General features: G+C 39.9%; 1 pseudogene; it reads right to left on the reverse strand.

Annotated features, from left to right (window-relative positions):
* Positions 1-2,347: 2,347 nt before the first annotated feature.
* LOC125519298 lies at positions 2,348-9,258 on the reverse strand (annotated as a pseudogene).
* Between the last annotated feature and the right edge of the window lie 3,100 nt (positions 9,259-12,358).

The following is a 12,358-nucleotide window of genomic DNA, read 5'->3' on the forward strand; positions in this document are numbered from 1 at the left end:
AACCTTTGTTCATAGTAGGTATTTTTTTAAGTTCTTCATATATAGTACTTGTTGGGATTGTAATAATGCCTCCCCTAGTGGAGATGGTAGGGTTCAGCATATATATGATGTTTTCATTTTTCAAACGTCATATACATGATGTTAGGGGCCTAAGACAATTTAATTAGTCTTATTGAGGAGGAGATATAACCTTACTTGAAATAAAAAATGTTAACACAAACATCTATATATGCCAAGCTTTAAAAATTGGATTGCAAGAAACTAGTATTACATTTAGGGGCAGCGGGGTTGTGGTCTTCATTACTATACTAAAGGTACTTGATAATTATGCAAATAATACTAGCAAATTAACATGAACATGAGTAAATCTGCTAGGGTAGGTTGTGATAATGAGCCATTATCAACATCATTATGGTGGGATCAATGGCAAACGGGATGTAGGCCAGACATCATCATTGCTGCCGAAAGCCAGCATACGTCTAGCCACTGACATGTTAATTTGGATTATTTTCACAACTGCCACACTCCTGTCCATCTCCTATGCTCCCACACATTAGGTGCTCCCATGATACATTTTTTCAAAAAACATATTTAGCTGTTTCAAGAAATTCTGAAAATAATTATGAGTGTTCATAAGACATATGTTGACAACCTGTAAAAAGTTCAACTCAAAATTTCGAAATACACATGGGAAACAAAAAGGAGAAATCAGAATGTAAATAATGTCATTCTGGCTTTTGTCTTTTTGTGGCACTATTCATACTGAATTTGTCTTTTTTGTTTCTTGATGTGTGTTTTGAATTTTGATTTGAAATTTTTACAGATTGTAGACACATGCCTTTTGAACACTCACAAATTTTGTGAGACATTTAAACACGTTTTTGAAAAATGGTAGCATGATAGCATGTAATGTGTGGTAGCATCTAATATTTTTCCCTCTTGCCTGAAGCTGGTAGCACATAAATGGACAGTAGCTCAATGCGTACTGATCTGCACAAAGCGGCAGGGAGCGTGTTGTAGTTACCCATTCAGCCTGACAAAAACATAATGCGCTCAGAGCGAATGTACTACCTGGATACGGTGACAAGATATTAGTATACGCGCTTTGTGTATTAAAATTGCACGAATCACGAGGGAGCTGACCGGCAAGATTACATCCTCGCGTGGCACCGCGTTCACTCGTGATTTATCGCCAAGATACTACATAAAAAGTTTCGAATATTCTAACCCCATCCGCCATCCATCTTCAGTTTTATAAAAAAAACAAGGGAATGTGCACACAAATTCAGCAACATATCATATGTTTTTTCTCTAACATGCATTGAAAGCATGCAATTGTGTATTAGTAATAACTAGTAACATATTAAGGTGATAACTGGATATATACATGTACAGCCAAACTTTATAATTGGCATATAAACGGCACATTGCAACAACTATAGAGATTTTGCACAACATGAAAATCAATGACAGCTTGATTTTACTATATTCTTGTTGCATCTCACTTACCAGAGCTAAGATAAACATTACATTTCACAGAAGGGTATCCCGTGAAGATGTCGCACATTTTCGTGATTGTATCATCACTTGACGAGATCTCATCTGACAGCTTCACAATCACTGTTTTAAGCATTGGTGCAGAACGGAATATCAGTTTCAAGAAATCAAGCTCGTGATCCTCTGCTTCAGAGCCAATGATTTCTAAATCTTCAAGGGCAGTCAAGGAGATAATTTGGGTCCTCCAGTTCGTAGTCTCACAAGGACAATTTGCAGGGCATGCTTCTTCCTCCTAATAGTACCAAAGATGTGAATGGTTACAAAATGTATTATTGAAAATTTGAGATATAAAGCAGAAGGAGCATTACCCATGATCTCTGTCGGACTCGGACGACCTTAAGTCTCCGTATAACACTACAGATCCTATTCAATCCAAGAAGATGCAACACAAATTCTCCAAAAACATAACCTGTTGTTCTCAGATGTAGCTCCAAAGCAAAGAAGTCAGTAACTATATGCTTCTCTAACTCTTGTGCAAAGTTTGCGGCTTCACCGGAAAAACTATACCAGCTCTGAAAAATCAATTTGTTACATATGTATCATTCATAAAGTTAAGTTTAGCTGGTTTTATTTCAGTAAATTGACCAAGAGAGGAGACACACAGTGAAGGCATGAATGAGCAGCGAAGGGGGTTGTCCGGGTATGTCTGCCATCCGTAGTCTGAGGCTTGTTGAGGATCCAAAGACCAAACCCAATAGTTCCATTGTCATAGTGCCACTGCCACGAGACATTCTGGATCGTTGGTGCTAAGATGGAGATGCTCACCTGTTGTTCGAAGGACAGCGAGTATTCAAGCTGCCCCTACTGATGCCAAGTTCATCTTTCTAAGATCAGCCGTAATCCACATAGGAGCCGGAAAGTTGGAGCAAAGATGAGGAGATATAATTTCCTCCCTGCTATTATCATCCAAATTGAGAACTCCCATGTCGCAGTGATTATTCTTCAATCCCGTTGTCCAGAAAAAACTATCATCAGTAAAGTAGACATGATTTGCCTTGAGTGCTGGATATTCTTCAGCATTGAGACAAAGAGATTGATTATGCCCAAGAAATAACACATGGGCACGCAACGAATTGATTTCCTTAAGTTTACTTGCCACCATGTCAACTTCATACATATTAATTCTGCCTGTTTGCCAAAACACAGATGCCCCAGGTTCAGGTTCTAAATCATAATCCCCAAAGATTCTCCAAATAAGCAGCAGATCACCCCAGGGAGCTTGAACGATGTACACACTGCCAGCTGAAACATTCTCAGATGCCCCCATAATTATCTTCATACTGGCGAAAGGCCCACTAAGATCAAAAGCATGAATTTCTCCAGTTGCAGTCGCTGCATACAATAGGCCATTCTTGTAAGTGCAGTCGTCATAGATATCATGAGGTGGCAGCCAGGTCCACTTGTCATCCCCTACCCTTGCATAAGAGAGCTGACGCATTGGATTGTGGATGAGCACCACAATGAAGCTTTCCGTGGATGCATCGGAGAACACATATGCCTTATAGTGGAGTTCGTGCCGCAGGTTGTCAAGAGCAAAGATTGATGGTGAGTTATAACCATCGTGCATTCCAGTGTGCCATGAGAGTTCATACTTGTGGGCAGCACCATTCTCATCAAAGATGGGCCTCACCTGCTCAATTGTGATCACTGAAGGGAGAGCAATCTGTTCACATGTGACCTGATTGACGAGGTGCATCTCAGATCTCTCATCAGCAGTTATCAGCCAGCCATGTGAGGACCCGATCAAACACCTAGTGCGGATAGGCGGCTCCGGGAGGGTTAACTTGTACGATCGCTTCTCTGCGAGGTTGTAGAGGCATGCGACACTCTCACCAGTGGATTTGGAAGTGTAGAGGAGACTGATAGATTTTGTGGATCGGTTAGGCTAGGATTCCGGCAATAGTGATAGGTATTACCTTTCCTTGTGGCTCGAGGAGCTCCGGTTGCCGGCTATGGCGCCGGTGCCGGCGTGATGGCAGAGAGTGGTGGTGGCGGTGCTTCCCATCAGTACTGAACTAACCCTAAATCGGTAGGGGATTAGGCGGGGTGTACGGCGCTGCGACGAACCTCGTGATGCGAGCCGCCGACCCCCACCTCTTTATATAGTGCAGGTGACAGGGGCCCGTCACCCATAGTGGGTTGAGCACCCCCGATCAGGGTGCGGATCTAAGGGCCCGGTGGGCCGTTGGTCCCATACGGTGGAGATCATCCTAACATTCTCCCCCTTGATCTCAACTTTTACTTTTGACTGTATACTTTTACTTTACTCGTTTCATAACAGATCAATACATAGAACATGTTTCATCGTCACAGCTCAATTGCCGATAGAATCAGACAGCCACAACGTACCTCTCTGTTTACAAATTCTTTAACCTTGGGCCCTTTTATTGTCCGAAAATTTTAGACTATACCATAAAACCCATGTCGACTGTGTGTTCGGATCCGAACACACTGGGCGGTAAGCCTTTAATAAGCAGATCTGCAAACACTTGTCTGTTGCTTTTATGCTTCAAGCATTTCTACATAATTCCGGACTTTCTCCTTTACAATGCATAACTCTATGTTAGTGTGTTTGGCATCAACACTTGACTCGTTGTCATAGGAGCGAAAAACTTAAAATGGTTATCGCTGTTGTAAACCATTATCAACTCCGGGTACAGGTCTTCATAACCATTTTGCCTGTCCCTCAGCCTCATATCAAGTTATAACATATCTTTGCATCACATTGATAATAATTATTTCATTCTTTTGAGCTTTTCCACACAAAAACCTTCAAGTATGAAAGTTAGCGACAATTGTGGATTTCGCTATACATTTCACAAGTCATGTCTTTGTACTCACAATCTTTTGAGAGCACTTATTTCTTTCAGCTTGAGGCCGATATCTTTGACTCCATTCCAGTGATCTATATATGGACTGGACATTGCCAAAACAACCTGAATATGTGAACTGTGTCAGGGTAATGTATTGAGCTTCCAACAACTGAAGCATATGGTACCATATCCGTTTTCAATCTTTTCTCATCAACTCTTGGAACACCATAGTTTCTAGTTCCATTACCCTTAACTATAAGAACAGGCGTAGGTTTTCTCGCATGCATACTTTAGAGACCTTTCTTAGCATGTCCATGCGACATTCTTAATACCCCTTTTATTCTTTTCTTGGTGAATCTTGATAATTATAACGAGAGACACTCTACCGAGAACATTCTTTTGAACTTTGAGAACAAGAACTTCTTTTCTTCTCCTGCAATAGATTGACATGACCACTAGTAAGTAGGACGTCATCCACATGCACAGGATTAGGAAATGAATTTCCCATTATATAACTTTGCATGAATACAATTGTCCTCTCATTTTATTTAACCCAAAACAACATTTGATTGCTTTAGTCCATAAAAGACTTCTTTAGGCAGTATCTCCTGTGTTCTTTACTTTCATCTGATGTAACTCAGATCATAATATCTTTCATCTGATGTAACTCAGATCATGATGTGCTACCAATACTCATTGTAATCTATTCAGTGCAAAACGCGCAAAAACCTTTCGATTTAAGTCGTGTTTTACACCTCTACATATTTCCTTTGGAGTCACATTGTCCTTGTAGACTCTTTACAGCCTACTGTTTTGGCTCCATTGGAAATTACTCATCAGTCCCGAACATCGTCAGGATTCACCAATTTCATTTCATCTCACATAGTCTCTTATCATTTAGACAAGCAGACACTTCTCAAAGCTCGAATGAGCGCTTTAAATGAGGTGGGATCAACCTCCATTTGAATTTCACTAACATAGACTTTATAGTAATCAGAAGTATCTGATTTTATCATTCCTTGAGACCATCAGTGTCTCAGGTACTGGCACTTCTCTCATATGGGGATGTGTTGTATAGGCCATACAACATGCTCCCCCAGATTACTCCATCTTCACTAAAAATGGCGTATCTTTAAACTTTATAATTTGGGTTTATTCTGTTAAAACTTTCTTCTTTATGGCACTTTAAGCACCGTCTTAGTATTCCTTACTCTGCTTTCGGAACTGTAAAAGATCCAGAAATACAGCTATTTCTTTTCTTTAGGGGTATTAATATGACCGTCATACTCCCCCAGAAGATCACATTCTTCATCACATTATCTAAAGTATAGGGGAGTTTCAACATTCTTAATTTATCTCATATATCTTTCTCCCCCTCGAAATGTGGCAAGAACTTTTCTGCCACAATTTCGAAAAACCATTGATAACTCTTGTGAATTGAGGAAACTTTGATTATCTACTTCATTCATTAGATTACTTCATACGGAATGAAGTTATCTCTTCATACAAAATGAAGTTATCTTTTAACTAGTATGGGAGTACCTTTTCCTCATTCCATTTCAGAAACTCAATAGAGTTCTTTATCATTAGTACTTTTGCAAGTCACACTTGCATGTCATTCTTATCTTTAGTTTCGTCTGTAACTTTTATTCTCTTCGGATTTATTGAGTGCTTAATGACCGTTACACATAAGATGTACGGTTGATACTAGGAAAGCATAATAGCTACTCCATACTTTTCTCCCAGAGTAGGACACATTAAAAGCACATGAGTCATCATGTCTTTCTCCTGTCATACAGGATAAGTCTGAGAAAATTTCTACCGCCATACGGGTTACGCAGGGATTTTCTCAGACTTATCCTGCCATGCGGGTTTATCATAATCATCTTTTCCGGCCATGCGGGTAATTCCCTGTAAGGGACATAAATGCCAGAATTGGCTCTTTTGACTGCATATTCAATCATCAAATTTATAAATAAATCCGAATGCTCTTTGACACACATACTTGATCCGACGTTGGTCAAATTAAATACGCATGTTGCTTGTTTTATCTCAAATCATAGAGAGTACACGAAAAACATTCATCAACCAAGACTCTCAATGATCTATCTCTTTTCTTTTGAAACCATTCTTTAGAGAGAATATACTATCTCACGTTATGACCTTTCTTGGTCATCTTTCGGATCACTAGTACCCCAACCATTCGCTTTCATGAATGAAAGCATGGAAAACTTTTAGTCTGAGAAAACTTAGCCAATAATCAACAATAATGAGCATAAAAATAACCCTACGTTGGTCTGGTTAAAAAATATGCACATTAAACTTTTGCAAAACTTCCTTTTTATACTCTAAATCATCGTTGTGGTAGAATTAGAATAAAACTCATTCTTCTACATTAATTCCATATCACCGTTGGGCGGAAATGGAAATAATGCATATAACTCATAAACAATGTGATGATAGTATTTCTATTAAACAACTTTGCTCAGAAATAATCATCATCATCAACTTTATTGCAGCGGAAACAAGAAATATACATTTCTCTAGTTCAAGAGCATTTCTTTATCTTTAACTGTTCTCTGAAAATTGATCACTTTGATATAAAATTTATCAGAGATTTAAGCTTTGAACATAAGACTCATAGAATTATAGTACTGTTATCATCAACGTTGGTCAGAAAATAACAATACCATATTTTAACTTTAAAAGAAATATCTTTCTTTTATCATATCGGAAACTATCTGCATCTTATTTCACCCACAAGTGAAAAAAAAACTTCTCTCAAAAAACTGTTCATCCAATTAAATTTTCCCGTTGGTTCCAATTTAATTGGAGGATAATACTTTTTCTTTGCAGCGGAAACTTTCTGAATCTATTCAGAAACAATTCTATACTCTTTTACTCTCTAAGAAATTTCAACCGATTGGTTCAAAAATGCATTGGAGAAATAACAATTTAATCTTTTACTTTAGTTCTATTCACTTTTAAAAGAACATTTTTATTTTTATTTGCAGCGGAAAAACATGAATAAAACATTCATGAACTTTTTTTTACAGAAACTTTTCTTTCATAAAATAAAAATTCATGAACTTTATTATTTTCTTTATAAAATTCATGAACATATCTTTTTCTGAAAAATTTCCATTTTTCATTTTCAGAAACTTTTTTGTTTACTTTTCTATTTTCTAAACAAATATTTTCATTGGAAAATTTTTGCATAGAAAAACTGTTTGAAATCTGCCCAAAAAATGGACAAATAACAAAAGAAAAAACAACAAAAAAAATAGCTGGCTGCGGCCTCGGCCCAGCACCCTGCGCTCACGCCCGCGGCGGCTGGCCTGGTCCGGTTCGTCTCTCAGCCCAGAAGGCCCAGCGCTGAGCTAGGGTTTGTATCCTAGGCGTTGATTTTGATCGGACGGTGACCCGCTCTTTTCTCTCAAACAAAACCAGGAGACCGTGCGAGACCCTGTTCCAGTTCCTCTCCTCGCCCCCGCATCTCACCGGATTGCTTCGTGGCGTTCAACACCGGCCACTCGGCCACCGCGTCGCGCCAGTCGCCGGCGACGACGTCTAAGCCAGCACGCTGCGCGAGCACCTTTCTCCTGCCCCTCCTTTCCTTTGACAGAGAGAGAGGGACGCCTGCTGCGCCCTCCTCTGCTCCCCCTTGCGCCTCGACGGCGCCCTTTTCTGTGGAGTAGCGGCGGGGCACGGCTGCGTCGACTGCGAACCTCCGCGCCGCGCGAGCGGCCTCCCCTTTCCCTTTCTACTTTTTTTATCCACCTGGCAGAGAGAACGAGAGAGAAGGAGAGTGTCGTGGCGCTGCTGCGCTCCCTCTGCTCCCCTTCCCATCCGCGTCGTTGCCAACCCCTTCGCCGGTCGCGCGTTCCCTTTGCGGTGAGCGCGCCGCCGTTGAATGGATCGGTGACGGTGCTCTTTCCCCGATGGGGTCTGTTCTTTTGGCAGCCGCGAAGGCGTGGTGCCCCCACTGCCTGTGTTCTTCTTCCGAATGGCTCGGCATGCCGATGCCCATCCGGATCGAGAGGAACGGCGCGGCCGGTGCGGCGGCGCGACTTTTCCGGCGAGCACGAGGCTCTCTCCAGTGATTTCTTTTGCCCTTCTCTTTAGGGTTCTAAGGGAGGGGGTTGAGTTCTTTGAGTTGTACCGAAATCCAAAACCGAAAACATGGCTGATACCATTGATAGACTTTGTGGATCGGTTAGGCTAGGATTCCGGCAACAGTGATAGGTATTACCTTTACTTGTGGCTCGAGGAGCTCTGGTTGCCGGCTATGGCGCCGGTGCCGGCGTGATGGCAGAGAGTGGTGGTGGCGGTGCTTTCCATCAGCACTACACTAACCCTAGATTGGTAGGGGATTAGGTGGGGTGTACGGCGCTGCAACAAACCTCGTAATGCGAGCCGCCGACCCCCACCTTATATAGTGCAGATGACAGGGGCCCGTCACCCATAGTGGGTTGAGCACCCCCATCAGGGCGCGGATCTAAGGACCCGGTGGGCTGTTGGGCCCACACGGTGGAGATCATCCTAACAGAGACATGGCGTCTGCTGGCGTTTGTACTGCCCAAGGCTCCGTAGGCTTGTGTATGCGGAGCGCCAGGATGGGCAGACAGAGCCGGCACGCACGAGGTCAGGGATCTCAAGGGCGGCAAAGATACAGTACCCATCAAAATGTCCGGAGGCAGCTCCGGCAATGTGCCCAGTGTAGTCTTCTTGGTCAGCTGTAGCTCAACATGTTCATCTTTGCAGAATCGGAACTGGGAGTGAAGCCTAGCATCTTTGGCAAAGTTCTGAAGATTAGGGTGCACAAATACGTCCGGTGTATAGCAAGCTTCCCTAAGCTCATTATCCTGGCAACGCTACATGACTCCATTGGATATCTCCAGCTTCGGCCAAACCGACAAATTTCGCAGAGTGTCTCTGCAGATAATCTCAAGCTTCGGCCAAACTGACAAAAAAACTCAGTAAGTTGGACGCAAATTTCTGCAGAGGAAAGGCTGGCTCCTGGCTATACTTATATACAGATAGATCACCAGCCGCTTCAAATTCCAGTAGGAGAAGCAAATCTGAGCCCAAGAAGGCACTCGACAAAGACTCGGACTTGTTTCTGCAGGAATTCCGAGTCACGCAGGCAAGGGCGAACGGAAGAGCACTGACCGGCGGAGGTGCCACCAGAGGGGATTAATCGGCCGGGGGAGGAGCTGGGGCAGCCGCCGACGACAAGGGGGAGCTGGTTCGCCCGAACTGTGGCCAGCGAATACGGCGATTCGAACCGCTGGGAGGAGCAAGCTGACTTCCCGCTGCCGGCCGCGGCGGCGAGGGAGTGGGAGCGGGAGCGGTGGAGCGGCGTGGTCTTTTTTCCTCTCCTTGCCGGTACTGGTTTTTTGAGCGGTCAATTGGCAATCAGCCCATCATACATACATCTCACAGGCCCCTGCGTGTAATACAAGTATAAAGTAACCTTCGCTCAAAAAAGTCTAAAACAACCAATTTCTTATTCATTCCACTAGAAAAAAAATCTACTCTTCAAAGGACTGTAAAAATAAAAATAGTATGCATAAACCAGGAAAATTCACAACATGAAATAATGTAGCGGACATGAACCTCAATAAAAGAGAAAAGAACAATAAAAATGTGTTTTTGTTCAATTTTTGGTTTGTAGTGGCAACCAAATAGATATGTTTACTTAGTTTACTTAATTGGGTCCAACACAAAGGTAATCACTGAAGGCTCAGTCACATGCAATGATCTAAGGTCAACCTCGTGATAGCTTCTCATATTGAGATTGGATATTCAACTTAAACTGAAATCCATATAACTTTTTCACATAAGCGTGTGAATTGATGGCAGAGAAAAATTGCACACAACTTTGCACCGAAATTGCACACAACTTAAACTGAATTCACATAAGCGTGTGAATTGATGGCAAAGAAATATGATTATTTTTGCATATTACGTTAAAGTGCAATTTCGGTGCAAAGTTGTGTGCAATTTTTTCTTTAAAAAGAATTTTCTCTTCTTAAAAGAAATACCAACGCCACTAATTCATTCTTTTTTAGAAAAATAATTTGATATTGTTTTACTCTTTACTTCATTTTCATTCTACTTTAAGGTTAGTACCAATTCCACTATTCATTTGTTCTTAGATTTTGTTTTTGCAAAAGTTCCACTTTTATATGCTTATTCTTGCATATTTTTAAAAAGCGCAATTTTTATGTATATTTTGTGCAATTTTTGTCAGTGCTTGTTTTAGATTATTTTTCATATTTTCTTTGTTCTTAAATGGTAATACCAATGCCATTAATTTATTCTTTCTTTTGTAGGTATTTTTGTTTTATTTTTATTTCAATTTTCTGTTTTTATGTGTTTTTCTTTTTTCTTTATGTGTTTTTTCTTGGATGTTGAGTGTGTGTAAATATATGCACGCAAGTACTACATGTATACATTCTATTAGAGTATGGAAATTTCACTACTATATGTTTCTTTTTACATATTATAAAAGGTGCATTTTTTGTACTAATCGTGACGAAATTTTTGTTTCAGTTTCTCTCTTATTTAAGTGTAATACCAATGTTACTAATTCATTCATTCTTTGTAACTTTTTTTGTAAATTCTACTAGTATATGATTGTTCTTGCATATCTAAAAAAATGCAATTTACATGTAAATTATGTGCAAATTTATCATGATTTTTCCATTCCTTTCTTCTTAAAGGGTGGTACAAAAGCCACTACTTCATTCTGTTGTAGAAAATGTTATTTTTTTGTGCAAATTTATCATGATTTTTTTGTTGTAGTATACACACAAGTACTATGCAACATGTGTGTAAATTATAGTAGAGTGCGAAATTGCAATATTATATGTACCTTTTTTTTGCATATTACTGAAAGTGCAATTTTCAGTGCAAACTTGTGTGGCGTTTTTTTTCTCCTTTTCTTTTTTCTTAAAGGGGTTAATTATTCCCTAGAAAACTTCATTATTTTGATTTTGTTTTTTTCTTCTTAAAGGGTTTCATTCTTCCACAGAAAACTTCATATTTTGATTTTGATTTTGTTATTATTTATTTTATTTTCTTTCTTTAGAGGCAGTACCGATATCATTCCACTATTGTATGTTTATTTTTGCATATTTTTAAAAATTCGATTTATGTATAAATGTGTACAAATTTTGTCATTTTTTATTTTCTTCTTCTTAAAAGGGAGTACTAATTTATGTACACAATATTGTACTTGCATGTATACTTACACACATTGTGTACTTGCATGTATACTTGTTGCAGAGGGAGGAAGTGGAGAAAGGAGAACAAAGCGGTGTTGCGCTCGACATGCTTGTTAACGAAATATGGCAAACCTTTGAGTGACGCATTCCTGAGAGACATGTTTTAGTAAAGAAAATTACCATCTGTCAATTCTACCATATGATACGTGTTTATCCCTTAGCAGCGCACGAGCGCATAACTGGTACTCACTTCGATCCATAATAAGTGTCGTATTGAGAACAGAAACTTCCTTGAAGATAAGTTGCTTCAAAATGATAATAAGTATAGATTATGAAACGCATTTGAGAACAGATATAATAATGCCAAATTCACACTGTTTTAAGCGGGCAGTTTCTTCTATGTTAAATTAAATCATCAACCTTGAAACCTATAAAATTTGATATGCAAAAAGAAAAGGTGAGAGACATGTTTTAGTAAAGGAAATTACCATCTGTCAATTCTACCATATGATACGTGTTTATCCCTTAGCAGCGCACGAGCGCATAACTGGTACTCACTTCGATCCATAATAAGTGTCGTATTGAGAACAGAAACTTCCTTGAAGATAAGTTGCTTCAAAATGATAATAAGTATAGATTATGAAACGCATTTGAGAACAGATATAATAATGCCAAATTCACACTGTTTTAAGCGGGCAGTTTCTTCTATGTTAAATTAAATCATCAACCTTGAAACCTATAAAATTTGATATGCAA

The sequence above is a fragment of the Triticum urartu genome, chromosome 7 (assembly GCF_003073215.2).
Source record: "Triticum urartu cultivar G1812 chromosome 7, Tu2.1, whole genome shotgun sequence".
NCBI classification, from domain to species: Eukaryota; Viridiplantae; Streptophyta; class Magnoliopsida; order Poales; family Poaceae; genus Triticum; species Triticum urartu.